The sequence below is a fragment of the Camelus bactrianus genome, chromosome 15 (assembly GCF_048773025.1).
Source record: "Camelus bactrianus isolate YW-2024 breed Bactrian camel chromosome 15, ASM4877302v1, whole genome shotgun sequence".
In the NCBI taxonomy this organism is placed as follows: Eukaryota; Metazoa; Chordata; class Mammalia; order Artiodactyla; family Camelidae; genus Camelus; species Camelus bactrianus.
The window spans coordinates 43,691,472-43,715,314 of NC_133553.1; the positions used below are offsets into that span (position 1 = coordinate 43,691,472).

At 49.8% G+C, this 23,843-nt stretch overlaps 2 long non-coding RNA genes across 6 annotated transcripts in view; both read left to right on the plus strand.

The window, feature by feature from the left end:
• LOC123612063 (uncharacterized) overlaps positions 1 to 23,843 on the plus strand; it is a 200,867-nt gene that overhangs the window by 126,776 nt on the left and 50,248 nt on the right. The window lies entirely within an intron of this gene.
• Positions 949 to 23,576, plus strand: LOC141579858 (uncharacterized). Its single transcript, XR_012511927.1, has 3 exons — positions 949 to 8,006; positions 8,661 to 8,730; positions 22,535 to 23,576. It is a non-coding gene; the product is annotated as an uncharacterized LOC141579858 (long non-coding RNA).

Consider the following 23,843-nt stretch of genomic DNA (forward strand, 5'->3'; position numbering starts at 1 on the left):
GTCTCTGGCCTGGCCCACCTCGAAGCCTGACCCTGACTCACGGTCCTGGGTCCCGACAGGACGTGGTTCACACAGGTTTAAAAAACTCTGGACGGCAAAGTCACAAACCATCTGCACCCTCTTCTTCCGCTCCAGACGTTATTTATGTGTGCGGCTTTGTGCTCGTTGCTAAATGCGGCCTGTGTGAAGGCTGTTAATTAACCCTTTGAGAAATGAGCTTCCCATCAGGGCAGAGACAGGAACCAGGAGCACGTTTGTAATCAGGTAGTTAAACACCGATGATTTATCCCGCTTCAGATTAGCGGCTTAATGAAGCCAGAGGAAGGGGTAGAGGAGATGCCCTCCAAAGTGGTTTAAATAAAGCCCGTTTTGTGCACACAGATTGTCAGAAGGGCAGGAAATTCTAAATCACCCGTGCTCCTGGGCCTTGGTGAGGAGACAGGAGCTGTGTTTGGGAGGGAGTGGGGGCGGTAGGCCACCAAAGCCCGCCCATGGGAGGCGTGGCAGCAGACGGGGGAGATCAGGAGATGGGTACCTGCAGCTCTCCCAGTAATGAGTCGTGTGGTCACGTCATCTCTTTGGCCATCTGTAAAATGGGACCATGTCTTGCCCTGCCTTCCTCACAGGGCAGTTGGGGAGGGAGAGGTGAGGAAAGTCTGAGGTGCAGGCATCCAAAGGACAATGATGTTGAGGAGACAGACTAGGGGGTGGAGTGGGAGGTGACAAAGTAGGAGGTGGGACTTTCATTCCCAATTGCAGAGGTGGGTCTGGGGAGAGGACCTTCAAAATTTTCCAGAAGGGCCTTATTCCCTCACCTGTGACTGCGGGTCATTCTAGAATCTTCACAGCTGGCTATATGATTATAGTTTCCCTGATGCTGAAAACAGTCCTTCTCCCGAAACGAGAGGCCAACTTTTGGGTTTCCCTCAGCCTTGGTTTTCCGACCCAGGACCTATGGTTCCCCACCCTTTCCAGATGTGTTCAGGGTGGTGCTGGCTGGGGGTGGGTGGCGGAAGAGGGCAGGCAGGAAGTCCCACCGTGTCCCTGCTGGTCGTGGGGCTCGGGGACTGAGGGGGCCACCGAGACCCGTTGATATTTTTAATGGCATCTCTTTACATTCTGCACAAGGCGTGCCTAAAAAGCACCACTGAGAGCCAGGGCGCAGACGTCTGCACTCAGCCAAGCTTCCCGTCAAAGCCGAATGAGCCCAGAAAACAAAAAAAATGGCTTCACAGCTCTGAGGCTTATTTCATCTGAAAATATTCAGAGCTGGAGAGAGAAGAGGAAAAAGAAGCGGAGTCCAGCCTGATTCCTTAGTGACTGTGTGTGTGCTTGGGGCAGGGGTAGGGGGTGATAACTTCTTGGAGCAGCAACTTTGTCAGCTTCTAAGGGCGTTGTGAGGAGCAGATGAGATAAAACATAGGAAGAACAACTTCAGTAGGGGAGGCACAAAGAGTGCTCCCCGTCCCCTCTCCTCCCTCCCTCCTTCCTCCCTCTCCCACTCCTTTCTGTCCTCGCCCCCTCCATTCTCTCTCGAAGTCTCCACACCCCACCGCTGCTGCATCCCTTCATAATGGGCCCAGATTAAGCCAATCCGATAGCTTCCACCCAGACAGACCAAACCGACAGGTGAACTGAATTCAGACACCTGCATTTCAACCTGGCTCATGAACGAAGTGGAAGTGTGTGTATTCAAGTTTTCACTTAGTTATCTGTGGTTCAGCAAGCTTCCAGGTGATTCCAAGGCAGGCTGAAGTCCGAGAACCACGGTTCCAGAGCATGTTAGTCCTCCTCAAGCCTAGAGGTGAGGCTAGAGTGAGTGATGCCCATTTCCCACTTGGAAATGGCGCCGGGAGCACTTTGCTAGGACAGACACCTGCTTTGGCCATTGCCTCAGTGGGGGCCCAGAAATCCGCTCTCCACTCCAGGACAGGGGAGTTGAAGCTGCCTTTGGAGAGTTTCTGTGACCCTGGAGGTTGACTCCTGATTCCCCCTTATGGCGTGTCCACCTCCTTACTCTTGAGATCCAGAGCATTTCTCAAATGTTTCCATCCATAGACCTCTGCCCCCAACTCCTCAAACCTGGGGTCAGTAAAGCTACCAACATTCCCAGCAGCTTGGTTTTCCTAGCTGGCAGATACGTCTCAACGGAACTTTCTGTGTTGACGAAAATGTTCTGTGTCTGTGCTGCCCAGTATGGCAGCCACAAGCCACACATCCCTATCAAGCACTGGAAATGTGGCTAGAGTGGGCGAGGAACTAAAATTTTAATTTTTTTCATTTAAATTAATTTAAATTTAAATAGCCACACGTTGCTAATGGCCACTGCACTGGACAGGGAAGCTCTAGCATCTCCTTCAACGCCGTTGTCTCTGAGGGCTGCCTTCCCTGCACCCTTGGCATCTGCTCCAGTCCTGCAGAATCCTGTCCCACTGCATGGAGGGAAACTGAGGCCCAAGAGAGAGAGGGTACTCTGGGATGCATAGGAAGCTGGAGTTGGAGGGGAGCTGGGATCCACCCCCTACTCCGCCTTCCAGCCCAGGCCTTGGGCCAACAGCCCCATCGGACCCTGGCCTCCGGCCGAGGTGTGGGAAGTTGAGTGTGATGAAACCCAAGCCCCCTTGGCTGGCGCCCAGCTGTGGTTTCACACTTGAGCTGCGGAGTTGGGTGGAGGCGGCTGGAGAGGACTGTCAGAGGATGGGAATTCGGGTGGCCTGGCCAGCAGGCCCTGTGAGCAGGAGATGTCCCCAAGGGGGTTTCCAGGCCGAGCAGGCTGCCAGATTCTCTGGGTGCCTCCTGGCGGCTGAGGGCCCTGCTGTGGGGAGCAACAGAGAAGGGACAATGGAGATGGTGAATGGGTGTGTGTGACTTTGTGCTGTGTGTGTGTGTGTGTGCAAGCGCGTGCATGCATGCTTGCAGGGGTGTGATGGCACCAGCTCACTCTACCTTCACCGCCATTTCCACCCGCAACAGAATTTGCGGGGCCCAGTGCAAAATAAAAATGCGGAGCCCCTTGCTCAAAAACTATGAAAAATTGCAAGAAGTGACATCGATCATTAAACCAAGTGTGGGGATTCTGAGCACGAAGCCCTGAGTGACAGCACAGGTTGCAAACTCCTGAAGCTGGCCCCGCCCCCAATGCCTGAGACAGATGTAGGAAAGTCTCAAAAGAACAGAGGACCTATCTTCTAGGCCAGTCTGAGGGTCAAAGCTGGCCCATTCCTCTGTCCCCAGCTCCTCAGGGGCTCCTGGAGGCAGACAGAGGTTTTGAGCCTCCTCCAGGACATCTACCCCAAGTCTTAGGTGGGCTGACGCCCTCAGGCTGGGGAAGGGGAGGCTTCAGAGAGACCATCCCAGCACCTGCCCTGATCCCTACCCTAGCTTCAAGGAGGGGCCGGGGGCGGGGGGGGCAAGATGCAGCACGAGGTCATAAAAGCAACGCATGTTTATCAAATGCTTACTTCACGCCAGGTGCCTTGGTCGGTATCTCGCCAGTATTACCTCATTCGATCTTCCCAGCGCGCCGGGAGATAGGTACTCTTGTTTGTCCCCTTTTACAGGTGGGAAAACCAAGCTCAGAAGGAGGGGCTTTCTGCGGTGAGGGCAATGGTCTATACCTCGATTGTGTGGTTTGTAACATGCACGTATACATTTGTCAAAATTCACCAAGCTGTGCACTTATTCTGTAAATTCTATAAATTCTCTCTCAATAAAGTTGATGGGTTAAACAACATATTTTGAAAAGTGCAGCACAGAGACTTGGAGAACTTGCCCAAGGTCACATTCCTAGTAAGTGACAGACTAGGATTTTTAAGGTAAGTGCCCAAGAATAGCGCCAAGCTGGTGCAAAGATCACCATGCCTGGGGTCAGAAAGATGAGGTTCCAGATATACTGACAAATTGTTCTTGAGCAAGTCATAGAGCCTCTCTGAACCTCAGGCTCCTCACCTACAAAATGAGCCTCCCAGAGTGGTGGTTTAATGCTGACAGGTACCTGTGGGCGGGGTGTGGACCCCACAATGTCCCCGGAAGCTGCACGGGGTGCTCTTGTCCTGCTGTTTGTGCCTGTGCCCTGGGGCAAAGCCGAGGGCCGGTCTCTCCCCGGCACCCTCCTCTGCCTCCACCAGCCCTCTGTGGCTTTCAGCTCAAGTGCTGCCCAGTCCCCAGGAAACAGGGCCATGGTGGGGCATGGCCTGTGCAGGTGGCACCAGGGGGTCCCCAGGGGCGGCATGGGAGGTGGGGACTTCCCTTTGTGGAGTCACTGACAAACTCCCATAGAAGGAACTGATATAGGATTTAGAATGTGGAGGATGGGAGAAGGTGTCCGGAGGACGTGTGCTAAGGTCCTTATCTTTGTTGGAAGGAGGATGGAGTTTGCTGTATATTTTATTAGGGAAAAAATGTCAAGCTAAGAACATCTTAACAATTAAGAGTCTCCACAGAAAGACCAGAAATAGTGTGTTACTTTCAGCCTCTGGCCTCACCCCACCCTCTCCACTCTGCTGGGTTGGACGGTATTTATTTATTTACTTGTAAGACCCCCACCACCACCACAAGAAGTTTAAGTTGTGTTTATCACTTTTGCCTTTTGACCCCTGCCCAAGGCCTGGCACACCCTCACTGCTGAATAGATAACTGTCAACCAGGGTCAGCCACCGACATGAGAAATTAGGCCCAACCTTTACCAAACTACCAGTGGGGGGCCCACTCCATTGCTTAGGTGGGAAAGTGGCCCTGGGCCCCAGCAGCTTCCTGACATGGGCCACTTCCAGCAGTTCTGTTTTCAGGCCATTTCCTTCTTAGTTCTGTTTTTGGGGAAATTCTGTTGTTTTTATCCCTAAAAAGCCACCTTGGTCCCTGAATCCTAATAATACCTCCATCAGCAGTGTAACACACTTCATGTGTTACTCATGAGAAAGCTGAGACAGCTGAGGCTCAGAGAGGTTAGGGACTCCCCCAAGGACACACAGTGAGGTCTTGACAGAGCCACCCTGAGCACTCTGGCTTCCTGGCCCCTGTCCAGCTCCACGATATACTCGTTGCCTCTAATGCTCTCTCAGCCTCCACCCCCCCTCAGTAATGGAACCCAGCTGGGTGGGGTTGGCCGCTGAGAGGCTCCAGGCTTGGTTTGGGCCAGCGACTCATGGAAATTGGGCCATTTTCCTGGGGCGGAAATGAAAAGCAGATGTGGCTCGGGAGCTGGGGTGCAGACTCATGCCGTGTCAGGGGGCTCAAGTTACACGAAGGAACACGTGACTGTGGTTACAAAAACAGCCCCAAACCCCCAAGGCCCACATCATCGGGGGTCCATCCAGGCCTGGGGAGCCAAGACCCACCCCCACCCCTTACCCCCTGGGTAGCCCCTGAGGTCCTGGAAGGAGCGTGAGACAGGAGGGGCTGGGGGAGAGCGGAGCCTTGGCTGTGGTACCTTCTTGCTCCCACCCTGTGTGCCAGGTTTAGTTTCTGCTCCTCCGTTCAGGGCTGAGCATCAATTCTTGTCCTCAGGAGGACACCCAGGAAGGGCAAGACATCCCGTACAGGGCACAGCAGCCTCCCGACCAGGGCTGGCTTGAGGCTCGGGCCAGGCCCTGGACAACTTTGACAGCCTCACACCAACCTGGTGCTTCACCGCTTTGCTCCAGTCCTTTGGGTTAAGGGATTGTCCCTGGTTGCAGTGTATAACCTTTTTAGGAAAGCATTTGGTCTTAGGCAGTATTCAGGTAGCCTTACCTGAGTGGAGATTAACTTACCAATTTCCTCTAAACAAACAGCCAGTGAGGCCTGAACCCCCAGAGAAAGGGCTGAGACAGGACTCTGGAGGAAGTGAGGTCCTGGCACAGGAGGAGCCAGGAATAATGTGGCAATGGTATCGTTTGTGTGGGTGGGTGGGGTCTCTGATCTGCACAGGCCCCTGCTTTTTTCCCTCAGCCAAAGGGGCAGAGCCCCATTCATTCATTCATTCATTCATTCAGTAAATGGTTCTTGTACACCCACTGTGGCCAGGGCAGTGGGCTAAGCCCTGAGAATCCAGAGGTGACTGAACAAAGATTCAATCTCTGGGACTTCACTGACTGCTGAGGGAGCCCACCGATAAGTAGCTTTGATTGATGGATTGATTGACTCATTCATTACTGAGTGGGGAGTGGGCACCCTATGTCAGCACTATTCTAGGCTCATGGGATCTAGTAGTCAAAATAGATAGTTTTGGAAGGGGATACAATATAAAAATAAAAAATAAGTTAAATAGCATGTTTAAAATGTGAAAGATATTATGAGAAGAAAGGAAAATGGAGCAGGTGGTGAGGGGGATCAGGAGGTTGGGAGCTGGTTGCAGTGTTGACAGGGCAGGGAGGTGGGCTTCCCTAAGAAGGTGAGACTGGAGCAAAGGCTTGAAGCTGATAGAGGAGATGAGAATGGATTTCTGGGGGACGTGCAAAGGGGCAGGAGGGGGCCTGGGGTGTTCAAAAGCAACAAGGGAGGCAGTGTGTCTGAGGTGGAGAGGGAAAGGGAAGTGGGAATGGAGGTCCAGCGGTAAGGAGGATCGCCTAGGTCACTACAGGGTTTTAGATTTTATGGTGCCTGAGGCAGGAGATGCTGGATGGTTTTGGGCAGAGGGATGTGTATTGACTGGCTTTTTCAGAGGACTGCTTGAGCTGTTGTGTCCACAGTAGCCTGCAAGGAACAAGGGCAAGGGCAGGGGGACTGGTTGGGAGACATCTACAGCAATCCAGGCGGGAGGCGGTGGGGCTGCGGCCAGGCTGCGCGGCAGAGGATGGGAGAGGCACCCGGGAGAAACCGGAATATGGTATCATGGTAACGGGTAACGTGGAGAAGGGAATGATTAACTCTGACTAAGGATGCTGTTCCTGGGGATGTGACTCAAGCAGGATCTTGAAAAGTGAGCAGTTCAGCAGGCACTCAAGAGGGTGAGCACATTCTGACACTGTGTGTGGCAGAGGCCAAATCCATAGAGAGCCAGGCCCGTTTGGGGACCTGTGAAGTAGCTCATCATGGCCAAAGCAGAAAAGCCAGGAAGGCCAGTTCCGGAAGAAGCTTGCCACTCTGCCAAAGGGTGTTATCCTGTGGGCACTGGGGAGTTCGGGAAGGAATTTAAACCTGGGGCCTTAAGACCGAATTTCCCATTAGGAAAAGTCCTGTGGTCACCATGAAGGGCTTGGAGGGAGGTGGACAGAGATGACCCAGAGGGGAAAGCAGAAAATGAGGGCCTGACCCTGTGCAGTGGAAGGGGGAGTGAGGGATGAGACCTGTGCAGGGAGAGCCACGATCAGAGCCATGTGTGTTTGGGGAAAGGGGAGCAGGCTGTTTTGGGGAAGAGGATGAGTCAGCTTGGGATGGGCTGAATTGGAGGAGCCACTGGGAGATCAGAGAGAAAAGTCTCGGAGCAGCTGGCGGAGGGGTTTGGGGCTCTGCGGTGGAAACTGTCAATGCACAGGCAAGAGCCCCAAAGGGCAGGAGGCTAAGCTGTGAGTCTGCTCGCTTGAGGGCATCTCCAGATTTTTATCTTTAGGAAGATCCGGATAGAGGTATAGCTCCCTCCTCTCTGCCTCCCTCCCAAGGCCTTTGAGGGGTAGGGTTAGAAGAACAATCTGAGAGGGAGGAGGAACCATCCAGGTGGGGGTGGCTCTCCTGGGGTGACGCTGAGCAATCCCCGAACTGGCCCCACGTCACCCCAGGGTGTCTGTGCTGGCGGCCTGCATGTGCAGGGGTCCTGGCGTCCGCTGACTTTGGGTCTCTGCATGCAAGTGTTTTCATTTCCCTGCGGTTCCTGTTTCCCTGCAGCCCTTCCCAGTGAGGCCCATAGCCCAGCGAACTGGAGGGGGGTTCAAAGCAAGGCTTCAAGCAGGGGTGAAGCAGACATGATGCAGAAAAGCTGCTGCTGACGCCAATAGGACCAGAAAGGGGATCCAAGTAGGAGAGAACATGAAAAGCAAGAAGGCAGTGCCATTCTTCAGCCTCGGTGGACAGTGCATGAGAAACCCCCGCAGGTCTGAGGGAAGATCTTGCTGCAAGGGGGTGGGTGGGGCTTGACTCAGATTGCAGCAGGGAGGAAACTTTAGTGACATACCCCCTTTAAGCAAAGCAGCAATTCAAGATGGTGCCAACCAGGAGGTGGTTTGAAATGGCTTAAGGAAGCAGGTCTGGGAAGTGGCTTCCTGGGACATCGCTTATTCTGGTGTGGTTAGGAGGAATGTGGCCAAGTGGTCTTAGGTCCCAGGGGCCACAGAGAGAAGATCTGCACCACTAGCCATGTGCAGGGACCACACACCTCAGCACCACCACCCCCACCCCCATCCATGAGCCGCAGGGACCTCACACCTCAGCACCACCCCCCCACCCCCATCCATGAGCCCCAGGGACCAGGCAGAACCAGCCCTGTCCCACCTGTGTGTGTAGAAGGATGTGGGGGGCTCCACTCAGACTTTGGACCCTCTTCTTCCCACCACCACAAGGTCCATAAACATCTCTCTGCACCAGGAAATTATCTTAGCTAGGAGAAGGGAGACGGATAAGAAAATCTTGGAAAACTAAGGAGTTTTACTCAAAAGAGACTGAGTTAAACATACAGAAATTGAGATACCTCTAAAAGTCAAGTTAAAGTTTTCTTTTTATTTGTGTGTGTGTTTTTAACCTGTCAATAGTAGGAATGACCAGATTGAGATGAGAAGAGTACAAGAAAAGTTAAGAATGATGCTGGTTTGACCCATCCAGGTAGGTGTGTGTGAGTTTCAGCCCCACTGCAATATTGTCTGTACAAGTTTGCTGGGGCAGTTGTGTACTTTCAGCTGCATTCATCAGACTCTTCCCTGAAGCTCACTGTGTATTTTGCTCTTGCCAGAAGTTGAGAATCATAAAATCATCCGATCTATATGAATTACCTATTGCTGCATAAGCAATGAATCCAAAGTTTAATTGAATAAACAAATGCTATCTCATATGCTTCCTGTGGCTCAGGAATTTGGAAACAGCTTAGCAGGGAGTTTCTGGCTCAGGGTCTCTCGTGAGGCTGCAGTCACTGTGTTGGCCTAGGCTGTGGTCATCTGAAGGCTCGACTGAGGCTGGTGGATCTGATTCCAAGACATGCCTGCCAAGTTGGTGCTGGCCATTGGCGGGGGTCTCAGTTCTTCACCTTCCAGATCTCTCTCTAGGGCTGCTTTGAGTGATCTCAGGACATGATGGTGGTTTCCTCCGAGTAAAACGTTATGGTATTGCAGGGTAGGAAAGTGTCCCTACCACAGAACACAGCATCTGAGGTCTAAGTGAAGTGATGCGGGCTTTCTGAGGACAAAGTGGGCTGCCTTTGTCAGCAGGCAGGAGGCTTTTTGGGAATAGGCAGAAAAATCCTGCCCCCTTGTCCTGCTCCAAGTGGCTCTTCCTTGTGGAAGAAGGCCCAGTACCTGCAGACTGGTCAGATGGGGAAACCTGAAAGGCCTGGCCCAGTGAGGGGGCTGATTCCTATTCACTGGACAACCCAGGGTGTGTGGAGGGAGACACTCTGAGACTGGAGAGAGGAGGCCAGGGGACTCCTGGGGGCAAGGGTAGGGCCCCGGAGGGACTTCGAAGTGAGTCAAGGAAGGGAGTGGTCAAGTGAGGGACAGGGCTCAGAGGGTGGGAGAGGGCAGGAACCCGAGGACCACATGGTCCTCTGTTGTCCAGCATGCCATTTTCCTGGCTGTCATCCCTGGCTACGGATTCATTCATTCATTCACTCATTCATTTACTCATTCATTCATTCCTACATGCCTGCTTGCTACAGAGGCCAGGTCCGTGTCCTTGGTGAGCTCAAAATTTAAGGGCTGTGTGTACATGAGAAGCAGGCCTTCCAGGGAGGGCCGGCAAAGGCTTCTCACGGGAGGTGAGATCTGAGCTACTTCTTGAAGGGGAGGAGGAATAAGCCAAGCAAGGGAGGGTGTTCTAGGCTGGGAAACAATGAATTCACAGGCCCAGGTGTGGCAGAGCACGAGGCCTCCCTGGCACCCAGGCAGCTGGAAGGGTGTCGGTGTTGAGGGATGAAGCTGGAGGGGCCGGAAGAGGTGTGGCCCTGCCCGCCGGGTGGGGTGGTTTGAATTTCTTCCAGAAGACAACTGGGAGATTCTGCAGGAATTTACGCAGAGGCAGAAAGGGATCTGCTTGGAAATTTAGAAAGATTATCCAGGTGGTAGGGACGATGATCTGGAGAGGGAGGGTCCAGGAGGAGGGGGCACTAACTTGGGCTCTGTGTACCGGAGGGGAGGCAGGGGTAGAAAGGAGAGAACGTGTCTGAGAGGCCTTTAGGAGACCGAGCAGTCCCCACACCTGCCTAGAGGCTGGGTGGCCACAGCCCCTCTCAGCTGGTCTCAGCTCCTCTCAGAGGAACTACTCAGGCTCGCACTGAGCCCTGCCCTCTGCTTCAGAAGCTCTGGTGGCCCCAGCAGCTGGCTCCACCCTGACCCAGCCAGCCCCTCCCCCAGTCTGCTGCCCTCCTCCCAGAGGGATGCTCAGTCTGCTAGAACCTGGCCTTTTTCTGCAAGGTGGTGAGGACCTGATGTGGGCCTGTGAGTTGGGAAGTGCTCAGGGGCTGTGGCCACAGAGCAGCCCAAGGAAAGGAGGGACTGGGCTGAGATCAGAGAGGAGAGGTCCAGTCAAAGACAAGAGACCTGGGCAGGGCTCCAGCCCCCTCCAGGTGGGCCTCAGTAGCAGTGTGGGGACCTGGGAAGTGAGGGGAAGGAAGGAATCTTACCGTCCAGAGCAGTGGCCCCCTGAGAGACACCTGGGGGTGATGGGAGATGACCCCATACTGAAGGCTATTTCCTACAGACCACAAGCAGGGCTAGATCCCTGAGATGGGAGTTACCCCCACCCCAAATTCTCACACCTTTCCATGGAGTAAACTGTTCCACTCCCTCCTCACAGTAGATGGCGCCATCGTGCTGGGATTGGTGACTGAGGGGCCAGAGGGAGCTGGCCAGGAAACTCTCCATGGGAGCGGGAGGGCCCAGGAGCCTGCGCTGGGAGCCACTCAGACATGGGTGGGCGGGTGCCCCAGTCCTGCCTTCTGGAGGGCCTGCTGCTCCCTGGACCCCTCAACTCTTGTCTACCTGCCCCACTCACCCCTCCCCACTGGCTGGGTCTCATCCCCAGCCTCTTCCTCCCTCTGCCCTCTGTCCCTGCCTCCCTCGCTGTCCCCTCGCCCCCTCCTCCAAGTGTCTGGTGCACTGGTTCACTCTGAGGCATCACAGAATAAGGGAACTCCAGGCCCAGCCCAGGGGGGATGCATCTGCCAATGGGAATGTCACCATGGGGTCTTCCCTGGGCGGCTCCCAAGGGCTTGCTCGTATCTTATGTACGTCTTCAGGAGGTGCTCAATGCCCCTAGCCAGTGGAGGAGGCTACCAGGGGGCTGCCAGGTTCGTTTGACAGTGGCAGGAGGGGAAGGGTAGAGAGTGTTTGCTCTGTATGAATGAATGACAAAATTAATTACAGCAGCTTTCAGTGTAGCAAGGAGCCTTCTGCTGATGAACACACCTTGTATCTCCTAATCTCTAGGCTTTTAGTCAAGAAAGAAAACCTCAAGAGCCCCTTCTCTCCTCACTTCTTCCTTTCCTGTGCTTGGGGTGGGGGCCTGCGCACTTGCAGCAAAGAGTAGGTATCAGCTGGCGCTGGTGGAGCTGGCCTGGGCAGTGCATGAACTTGGAGGTGGGCCCAGGAGGGCAATGGGACGTGGAAGCAAGGATGTCTGTGGCAGGACCAAGGGGAGTCCGCCAGGGGAACTTCCAAAGGGACCCCAGAGACCTTAGCATGGGGTCTTAGGGACACAAGGGCACAGCAGGGCTAAGAGGTATGTGTGTTGGCTGATCCCTGCCTGGAACACACAGCTCCCCACCTGCCATTCCCCAATCCTGGATTCCTTAAGGATAGCTGCCATGTTTTTTAGCCTCTAAATTGGCGTCATTGGTTTGATAAGAATGAGGACCCCTGTAAGACAATAGGGAAGGATATTTGAAAGAAGGGCCACCTGGTAGCAAAAGATGCTCACTCCCTCGTGCCCAGCTTGGACACCACCAGTCCCCAAACTGCCACCCACTTTCTAACCTCAGGTGGAGGTATGTGGGGCTGTGTGTCCCTATAGACCCATTCTATTTCAGCCTTAAATAAACAGCCAATTTGCCACCCTCAATCTTCCCGAGGATAGGCCGCCCTCTCTCTCATGGCTTCTGGTTCACCTTGAACTTTCAGGTGGTGGGTGTAGTGCAGGCAGTGGTGGGTCCATGTGTTGCATGTGAGCTCTTTTCACCGTGCAGCTGGGCAGGGGCAGGTGGGTTGGTGCTAAGGAGGCTGGGAGGGAGGAAGTGTGAACAGAGGGGAGAGATGAAAGGATATTGGAGAAGAGGGGACGAGATCGCCAGGCAAGAAGAGGATGTTATTGGCTCGGGAAAGGATGCCTGTGGCACCCCGGCAGTGGCTGTGGGGCTGCACTTAGGGCTGGATCTGGTGGGCAGTCATAAGGGTTAGCCAGGAATGTCCTCGTCTGTTCCCAAACCAGGCTGCATACTGGCTGGGCTGGAAGTTGGGGAGGAAGGGGATGATGATAAAGAGTTCCCAGACATATTGGGCAGCCAGCTGGAGGGAGGTCTGGGCTCGCAAGGCCAACTCTGGGACTCTGCTGTGGATCTGGAATTTTTTACTGATGTAAAAGTTGTCTCCTGAGTTGCTGTTCTGCAAGAAAGTAGCTTCTTGCTTGATTTGTGGCTGAGGGTGACATTGCTGATAAACCTACTAACGGTGCTCATTGCCCAGGGTTGGGGGAGGGGAGAGTCATGGCTCCCAGCCCCCAAGGAGCTTATGGTGCAGCTGGGGAGGCAGCACATGCATGAAGAGATAAGAGCTTCAGTGTAAGAGGAACCCCAGGGATGGGATCATGGTGGGCTCAAGGAGGACTTATTGGAGAAGGAAGGAGCTTCAGGTGGAGAAAAAGGAAGGGTTTCCAAGATTGTAAGAAGAATGCAAGCAAAGGCACTGGAAGGAGCAGAAGTTTGGCGGGATGGGGAGAGATGGGGGACACTAAGGAAGGACCTGGATCACAGAAGACACTCAACAGGCTTCCTAAGGAAGGAAGGGGAGGTGGGGAGAAGGAAGGAGAAAGGAGGGGGCTGAGAGCTGCTCTCAGAGGCAGGTCACCGCCCCCAGCCCTGTGGCAACAGCTGCAGAAGCACACACTTGGGGAGCCCCACAGCGAGCCCTTGTCTCCTCAGCCCCCCATCCTAGGCTTGCTCACAAATATGAAGCTAAGGCTTGAAAACAGGCTTGTGGCCAAACCCCACCCCATCGTCCTCTTCTTCCAGGGCCTATCTCCACCCAGTTCCTGGCTGAGCGGCTGCCCCTTCAGTGCCCTGCTGCAGGCAGGGGTGTTGCCACCATGGGGTGACTGACCGGCTGGTCAGCCCCCACCAAGATGGCAGCTCAGGGAGACAGCAGGGCCTTTGTCTGGTCCTGACCCTGCTGGGAGGCCCGCCGGCCTGAGTTTGCTCAGTGTTAATCATTGACCAGGTGCCCAGGGACAGGGCCCCTCCGGCCAGCTGGATGGAGGGCACTCGGGGCTGGGGCCTCGGCCTCTCCCAGCATCAGGTGGGGCTCACCTGGGGCCAGGGGAGGAGAGGGTCCTGGCCTTGGGTGAAGATCAAAGAAGCCCAATGCCTCCCCCCACTGCTCCCTGAACCCAGAATTAAGTGAGGTTCTGAAAGGGTCCAGCCCAGGGCGGCTGACAACCTCCGAGTTCTGACCCTCCAGAAGGACGGGGAGGGGAGGAGAAACATGTTTACCCCAAAAAGAAAGGAGATGGAGGATGGAGAGAAGACCCCAGAATGAAGGTGTGAGGTTCCCTGAGGAGGACGGAGCTGGACTCTCAGACCCAGCATCCCCATCCCTTCAGCACGTGGCCACAGACCCCCTCCTGAGACCCTCTGATGGAAAATGCCAGCCAGAGAGGATGCTGGGGTTGACACCTTCTGGGCCAGAGAGAAGAGGGGTGGGGACCCCTAGCCCTGGTCAGACCACCCCTGGTTTCTGCTCTGGGTGAGTCCAGCACCATCCACTCCTAAGCCACATCAGAGGGGCTCAGCCGGAACCAAGGAGGAAGGGATGAGCTGATGGGCATCTCGTGCATCTCCAGCGACAGAGAGGGAGGGGGAGAGGAGAGAGAGAGGGAAAGCGATGCTGTTTACAGCAGCACCAGCTCTTGCTGCTGTTTGTAAGTGTAAGGGAACTCGGTCCGTCATCCTAAACAGCCCTGTGAGCTGGGTGCTGTGACTCCCCCGTCTGACAATAGAGGAAATGGAGGCTCAAGTTGGTCACCTGTCCAAGTCCCAGAGTTGGGAAACAGTAGAGCAGAGGCAGTCTGACTCCAGCCCCGTGACCCATCCCACTGTCTTATCTGCCGGGGTCAGGGCCGGGGTAGGTGGTGCAGGAGGGGGATCAGGGGCCTGCAGCAGTGTAGAGTGGAGGAGAGTTGGGTAGGGGTGCTGCTCGGGGATACCTTTGAGGTGGAAGAGGGTGGGAATCCTGCTGCTTCCGATACTGAAGCCTGATCACCCAGTACTCTCCTTAGGGAAGGAGACCAGGTGGGCTGGCCCCTGGGTTTCAGGCAGGTGTGTCTCAGGCCTTGAGAGGGAGGGGCAGCAAGCCTCACCCCGCTTTTCAACCCCACCTCCCCTTCCCCTTTGGCTTCACCTGTGAGAAGTCAATATTGATGTTTTATGACCCAAGATAAACACACGTTCTTTTCCTCCCATAGAGGGGTTATCTGGTATGGAGGGTTAATCAATGACCACTGGAGGTGGGGGAAGCCTCCGAGAAGAAAGCAGCTATTCAATTCAACCCCCTCAGCCCAGCCTCTCCCCTCCCTTCCTCCGCCACCTTCTGACCTGGCCCTGCCAGTGGGTGGGGACAAGGCGTTTGGGAATCTGAGCTGGAGTCCGAATGGGTGTGTTTGGGGAATGTGTCCAAAGAGAGCATCCTTGAAGCAGTTTGCTCAGTACACGGTGGTTTTCACCACAACAACTGTTTTAATTGGTTGGCAGCATGGGGTAGGGGGGTGGTTCCCCCACACGTGGCTGCCGTGGGCCCAGCCTGGCTAGGCATCAGGGAGAAAGAGTGAGCCCTGTCCTCTGGGCACCATACGCAGAGGTAAGACTTGTGTCACAGGGCACATGAGATGACCCAAGATGAAGCCGGCCACTCCCCAGGCCAGAGTGTTGGAGCCCAACGCATGGGCCAGCCCTGCCTCTCTCCCTCTGTGTGGCCTTGGATGGTGATGTAAAACCTCTGGGCCTCAGGTGCCACCCTCCCCTCTCCTCGCAGGGGGTTTCGAGGATCAAATGAGATCTTGAACTTAGACTAGGGAGAAGATAAAGTGACTATTTAAAGTTCAACCAGATTGTAGCCTCCTCTGCCTTCTATGGGAAGGCCACAGTTCATCTCTGGGTTGATGGCAGTGATGTGCCTTTAGGGTTTAGAGAATGGAGTGCCCCTGAGCATAGCCTGTGGGGTGAGGCTGAGCCCAAGCAGGAGCTGAAGGGTGCTGCAGGATGAAGTGCAGGAAACTGTGATGCTGTGAGGGCCTTTCCCAGAGTGCTTAAGGGACCCAAGAATAGGTGAGAATAGAGAGATGTCAGGATAGAAGGCTTGAAAATAAATACTGTGTTGGGCAGAGGAGGGACCAATAGAGGAATACTGCTAAAGAGAAATTCCCTGGGGTGGGGAACCACTAACACATTTTGAGGAAGTAGTATTGAGACAGGAAGAAGGGGGCAGGGCACAGCCACTCAAAGAATGACACAGCATTTAACATCAAGATGGCGGAAGGTTCAACTCCCAACAGACCTTGAGGCCCAAGATGGCAGGAGACTTGACTTCCAGTAGACCTTGAACTTCGTTATGCACTCATTTGTAATATATGAGTATTGTGAATGGTGCTTCCCACAGGTGCCATGACAGTTCCAAAGCTGACCATAAAAGGTCAAAAAGTGGGCAGTGGCCCAGTTCCTGGGAATCTCTGCCTCCTCCCCAAGTTGGAATAGCCCTCCCACTTGTTAGCATATGAAGTTACTGGACCCATAAAAACTAACAACCCCCATAGCTTGTGGCCGCTCTCCCTTCTGAGTGAGACAGACCACACTCTTGTCTATGGAGTATGTATCTCTCTGAGTAAATCTACTTTTACTCAATGATGGCTCGTTCTTGAACACTTGGTGGGTTGCATCCCAAGGACTCAACTGAGACTTGGGACTCAGCCATCCTCTCATCTCACATTTTCCTGTATCAGTATATGACCTTGAATTTGAAGTCATTTTCTCTCCTATGCTAAAATCACTCTCCCTTATTCCTGAACTTGATTAAACATCTGCCACACATATGAGGCTTGGGTTCTTGGTCCGTCAGGAGGGATGAGAAGGAGACTGGCATCAGCTGCTGTTAGGTTTGGTCTCCCAGTTCCAGCTGCCAAAATCTCCATATTTGATTTAGACCAGCTGGAAGTAGAGTTCTGCCATCAAAAATCCATATGTGGCATTGGCTTTTGCAGTCAGGTGGGGCAGTCACAGATATGCAGACTGGGAAGTTGGTGACCCTTGCTATGCTCAGGTAGAAGATCTAGCAGAACTGTCATTTGTGATCAGTACCTTGACAGGAGCCTGTAACCTTAGGAGGACTTGAGAACTGGGGAGTCCTGACTACTTCTTGCTGCATTCGACAGATCCCTAGGTAAGAGAAATAAACTTAGGTTAGACCTAGCCAGTTTGCAAACAGAGATGGAAGGGAATATGGTTCTACTAAGGGGACACCTACGCCTGCTGCCTGCAATCTAAGTTGACTGAGAGTCTGGAAATTTGGAGCCTTGAAGAGTTGTAAATGCCAGTTGCTTCTGTACCCCAGATGGAAGGAGTGACCTAAGTTGGCTCTGAACAGACAGCCTTAGTAGGAGATGAGACAATGGCCCTGAGCCTTTCTCAAGCTCTCCCAGTTGAGAATTCTCTGCCAGACCATGGGAGTCAGCCCAGCAGCCAAGATCAGATTAAGGGTGTTCCCTTTCCACCCTGGCCTGTTGTCTCAGATGGCCTGAAGATAACAGCCGTTAAGCTGAGACAGAGGTCTGGGCAGAGCATGGAAGCCAGTAAAACTACATCCAGTTTTCAGCCTGACAAGCTCTGTCAGAATAGGACCTTTGGCTGAGCTACCTGCACAGGGAACTGAGTAGAAGCAAATAGTTCAGAAGCCTGAGAGGGGCGTATTCTTCAATGCCCACTTCAGATGTGGTTATGGAGGACAGAGACCAGAAAGAGGCTCCCAGAGGGCAAAGCCAGGAACCAAGGAGGACAGTGGACAAGCAAGTCACTTCACAGAAGGAGGAGTCTTTATAACTTCTAACTAACATGATTTGGCAATTGCTATGGACTGGGGCCATCAGTGTAGTTCCCATTGTTTTATTTTCCGAATAAGAATTGTTTTTAAAGTGTGGTATGTGGTTCTTGTTCCATCATTGTGTGTTGGAGGAGGGTGGGGGGCAGATAATATCTTTTAGGTGTGTTGGCCTCCAGGCAACAGGTAACCGAATCTGGACCTGACTGAGGTGTTGGGTGCAGGATGCCCTGGTGTTTGCGGTTGCTTGTCTTGGGAGGCAATGTTAGTGTTTTATGTGTGAAAAGAAGGGCGATCCCAGATAGTAAGGTGGCTAAAGGGGTGGACTGTGGCAGAGACTGCTAATTTGCCCCAACGTCCATTTTCCCCTTGCCTCTTTAACAATATAACACCTGACTTCTAGTGGTCACCCAGGATAGCACTGCATTTCTCTGACTCCTTTGAAGTTGTATGAGGCTGTAACTAATTTCTGGCCAGTGGGATGTGAATAAATTGATGGTACAAATTCTGCATCATATCAAAAAAAGGCAGGAGACTCTCTCTGTCCCTTTTCCCTGTCCTGATGGCTGGAAGGAAGAGATATTGGAGGGTCATTGTTGGTCCACACATATGAGTGTAAAACTCTTAAGGCTGGTGGAGCAACCAGATAGGAACTTGGATTCCAACATTGCAGGGCTGAGCCAGTGTGCCAGTTGGGACTTTTAAGTGAGACAGAAATAAACTTGCTCAAACCACTGGTATTTGGGGGTTTTGTTTGTTTTTGGATTAGAAGTTGAGCCTCTAACCTAAGTCATACAGATGCACCTCAATTACTGCAATATAATGGAATAAGTGCTCTAGTAGACCCATGGGTAAGGTGCTACGGCAATAAAGTGAAAAGAGTGATTGATTCTGTTTGAGAGAAATCTGGGAAGACTCCCAGGAGGGGGTGATATTTGAAAAGCATCTTGGAGGATGAGAGATTTTTCCAGATGCAAAAATGAGGCGAAAGGGAAGGACATACTTGATAGTTGGACAACATGAGCAAAAGCTCAAAGTGGTGAAAGCACCTGACAAACAGCTCAGATGTATAAAGAGAGAGGTAGTTCTGGGAGATGGGACTGGTGACATAGATGGGGCCAGTTGGTAAGGACCTTGAACATCATGCTTTTAAATTTAGACTTCATCATTTGGAACCACTGAAGGGTTTGAGAGGGAAATAACATGACCTAATTTTTTTTTTTTAAGGTAAGTCTGGCACCAGTGTGTAAGATGGATTTGAGAAGAGAGAGCCTGGGGGCAGGGGGAAGGAACTATGTAAATGTAATGGAACTCAATTCTGATTTTCCCACAGAAACAATATTATAACAGAGGTTTATGTTCCTGGCAGTGGGTGTGATATACACATTTTTATAGACCTGACCACAAAACCAAACTCAAGTAGCCATAATGGTATACACATAATCTGTACATTACAAAGTTTCTAAATAGTATATGAATAATTAAATAGGGCCACACAGTAACGAACCACAAAAAGATATGTGTATAATATAATATGATGACTTTAGTCTCCTATTTCTTCCCTTTAAGAAATTCATTCCATTATAAAAGTAATGTTTATTTATTTTGTTTGTTTGTTCCATTGTTAAATTGTTTTTTTAAAGTAATGTTTATTTTTAATAGCTTTATTGAAGTATAATTGACCTAGAGTGAACAGTACATATTTAAAGTATACAATGTGATGTGTTTGATGTGTTTATACAACCCTGAAACCATCACCACAATCAGGAAAATGAACATTTCTGTCACCCTAAGTTTCCTACTGTGTAATTCCTTTCTCCCACTCCTTCCCCATCTACTCATCCCCAGGCAATCACCAATCTGCTTTTTATTTTTTTTGAATGTTCTTGAGTTTTATATAAATGGAATCATACAATATGTACTCTTTTTTGTCTGACTTATTTCCCTCAGCATAATTATTTTTGTGACACATCCATGTTGCAGCACGTATGAATAGGTGATTCCTTTTTAATGTTGAGTAATATTCCATTGTACAGGTATACAACAGTTTGCATATCCATTCTCATGTTGATGGACCTTTGGGTTGTTTCCAGTATTCAGTTAGTACAAATAAAGCTGCTATGTGCTTTCATGAATAAGTCTTTGTAGAAACATGTGCTTTCATTTCTCTGAGTAAATACCTAGGGGTGGAATGGCTGGATCACATGATAGGTGTATGTTTAACTTAAAAAAAAAAACAACTGCCAAAAACTGTTCCAAAGTGGTTGGTGGCTGTACCATTTTATATTCTCACAATTATGTATGCAAGTTCCAGTTCCTCCACATCCTTGCCAAAACTTGGTAGGGTCAGTCTTTTTTATTTTAGCCATCCTAGTAGGTTTTTAGTTGTATCTCTAATCTTTTATCCATTATTTATTAGATTGTTTCCTTATAATTATGTTTTGCAAATTCCGTATATATTCTGGATACAAGTCCTGAATCAGATATATGATTTGCAAATACTTTCTCTAATGACTCTTCTTTTCATTCTCTTAATAGTGACTGTTACGAGCAGACATTTTTAATCTGGATAAAGTCCAATTAATCAATTTACTTTTTTATGGATCATGATTTTGGTGCTATATCTGAGAAAATTTTGCCTACCCTATGGTCACAAAGGTTTTCTTCTAGATGTTTTTACCATTTTAGGTTTTACATTTAAGTCTAAGTCCATTTTTTATATTTTGTATACAGCACAAAGTATAGAGAGAGTCATTTTTTTACTTATGGGTATGTAATTGTTCCAACAGCTTTTATTGAAAACACCGTCTTTCTTGCACTGCATTGCCTTTGTGCCTTGTTGAAAATCACTTGTCCATGTAAGTATAGGATAATACTTATAGGTCAATTCCTCCTCAATAAAGCTATTAAAAAATTACAGGGTCTATTTCTGATTTCTTGATTCTGTTCCATTGATGTCTGTCTTTATGTCAATATCACACTGTCTTGATTTACTTTAGCCTTTTAATAAATTTTGAAATCAGGTAGTGTTTTCTAAATTTATTCTTCAGAAGTCTGTTTGACATTTCTAGGTCCTTGGCACTTCCATAGGAATGTTAGAATCAGTTTTTCAAACCTCTGCTTACTTTTATATTTAGAAAAGATGAAGAAGAAAGTAAAAATCACGATAATCTTACCTTTTAGAGATTATCCCTGGTAATATTTTGGTTGTATACTTCTAGACTCTTTCTATGCTTTAAAATATTTGCTTTATTAAATGTTTATGTAGGATTATATGCTAAGCACTTTTTTTTTTAAATTAGGCTGATTGAAATATAATTTATATACAGTAAAATTCACTCTTCAAGGGTATGGTTTAATGAGTTTTGACAAATATATAGAATTTTGACAAATATATAGAGTTTTGACAAATATATAAAAATAACCACCATCATAGTCAAGATGTAGAATATTTTCATCAGTCTAAAAAGTTCCCTAATGCCCTTCTGCAGTCACTCCCCTCTTCCAGCCCACAGGAATCACTGTATACAAATGTTTATAGCAGCTTTATTCACCATTGCCCCAAACTGGAAACAACTCAAATGTCCTTCAACTGGTGATTGGATAAACAAACTGTGGTACGTCCACACAATGGGATACTGCTTAGCAATAAAAGGAACAAATGACTCATATACACAACTTGGATGAAATTCAAAAGCAATATGTGTCTGGCTTCTTTCACTTAGCATATTGCTTTTGAATTTGCATACAGGTATTTGTGTGCACATGTGTTCTCATTTCTCTTGGATAAATACCTAGAAGTGGGATTGCTGAATCATTTGCTAAGTGAATGTTTACCTTTATGCATTTTGAGCCTTGGTATTCATGATGGCTGTAGCTGTTAAGAGACACTTCATCAAATAATAAGCATGCATCATTTGCTGTGCCCATTAAATCCTGACATTTGCATTTCACTCCCATCTATCCATTATGCAATTTAATTTGACATTTATCTAGTAAATTTCCACCTTTCCTGGTTTCAAATAGTTATTCTTGCAAAATAATTGGAACATTTGTTTTTATTTTTTTAACAAACTGATTCAAAATTCTCTTAAACTCCTTTTCTTTAATTGAAGTATAATCAGTTTACAATGTTGTGTCAATTTCTGGTGTACAGCATAATAGTTCAGTGATACATATACATACATACATATATTTGTTTTCATATTCTTTTTCATTATGGGTTACTACAAGATATTGAATGTAGTTCCCTGTATTATACAGTATAAACTTATTGTTTATCTATTTTATTTACTTTTGGGGTATATTTTTAATTTTTATTTATTTATTTAATTGAAGTATAGTTGATTTACAGTGTTGTGTTAGTTTCTGGTGGATGTTTAACTTTTTTTGTATACATGTATTTTTATTGAAGTATAGTCAGTTTACAATGCTGTGTCAATTTCTGGTGTACAATATAATGCTTCAGTCATACATAATAAACATACATACATTCATTTTTATATTCTTTATTACCATAAGTTACTACAAGATATTGAATATAGTTCCCTGTGCTATGCAGTATGAACTTGTTTATCACTGTTTATCTATTTTATATATAATAGTTAATATCTGCAAATCTCAAACTCCCAATTTATGCCTTCCCACTCCCTTCCTCCCCTGATAACCATGTTTGTTTTCTATGTCTGTGTCTTAAACTCTTTGTTTGGAAAATTATCCAAGCTTATTTCTTTAACTGTGTAGATAGAATTTTTAATAGCTTTAACATAATTTCCTGTAATAACATCACCTTATGATGGAAACATTTCCAAATAACCATTTTCAAAATGCTCTCTTCTTAACATACATTTTATTTGAAAAGATACTCCTCTCTCAGTGATTGTTAAAATGTTTCTTATATGTTGATAGGAAGGACTGGTTTTGTCTGAAATGTTGGCTGGGGTCACACCCTACCAATAGGCACTTGTCATAGAAAAGGTCAGAGACTCTAGGACATACTTGTCTTTCTGTAAAAGAAAAATGCACAAATTGTCCTTAAATTTGATTCACAGAAGACCTGTGGGCTCAGGAAGAGTTTCCTGTTATACCCTCTCATTTATAAAGTCTGGTTTATTCTTCTGTTCAAGGCACCGTTTTTATAAAACCAACAATGCCAAGGACACACTGGAGCACCTGGAAACAAATGAAGCCATTTGCTGGAAGTGAGCCACAGTGGGAGGCACCCCCTAAGCACCCCACACAGAGGAGCTGGCCCTCACCCCTAGGAGTCCCGGAGAACCTTCTGGGGCTCAGGAAATCTGCAGCAGCGACTGAGGGAGGGCCCAGTGTCAACCCATTTATTAAATATTTGATAAGTCTTAAATTTCTAGATTAAAAAGAAACCGACTCTGTTTTTCTGCCTCACCCAAAGGATCATATAGCACATTTCATTCTGGAGACCCAGATATAGGGAGGGACTTCTGGGGATAAGCAGAAGGAGGCTGCCTGCGGGTTGGACTATGAAGGCAGGGTTTGGGAGTTGGGGTCCCCTTTGTGGGGTAATAGCTTTTCCTTCTAATCAGAAGGAAAGCCCAGGCTCCTCAGCTCTGAAGCTCCTGGTATCATCTCCTAAAGGGTGCAAGGGACCACCTCTCCTCTGCCACCTTCCGCTCTGGCCGACCCTCAGATGGGTCCTTTGATCCTGGAGGGTGGGGAGAGGGCCCTGGAGGTGAGAAGGGGCCGTCAGTGCCTTAGGCATTTTCTCTGTGGGGCTCCCGGATGCAGCCCTCACTAGGCAGGGCCTCCACTGTGGCCAGCTGAGGGGACAGGACCTGGCTGCTGGTAGGGAGCAAAGCCCAAATGTGGGATCTTATCGCCCTGAACCTGACTGGGAGGCAGAAGCTGCAAAGGGCCTCTCCCCACGGCTCCCAGCTTTACAGACCCTTGTGCTTGGAAGATCCTCTGTAAATATTTGTTGGATTTAGTTGAACGAAGCTGAAATCTCATTTCCTGATTCCAGCAAGGTTGGAAGTCCAGGCTGGGTGGGCTGAGCAGTGGGGACAGGAGGGAGGCAAGGCCAAATCCGGCAGCTCAGCCCTTGTGGGAACGTCCTGCACCCGGAAGAGCTTCAGCCATAACAGTCCTCCTACCTGCTACTTGTCTGATGGTCCCCATCCCAGATGAGGGTCCTCCCTGATCATCCAGGATGCAGGGAAGCCTCAGGAGGGAGAGGCTGGGAGGGCAGGGAGGGGCCAAGTGAAGGAGGTAGCCAAGCCCAGCGCCCCAGGGAATGTGTGTGCAGAACAGGAGTTTCAATTGGACAGAGTCTTGGTCCCGATCTTCCAGTACTTCTCTCCCAAGTAAGCTTCACAGCCAGTTCTGCCCTCCTTAGCTTGGCACTTGGGAAAGGCTCTCAACAAAGACCAAGGCACGTGTGCCCCCACGTGATCGAAAGCA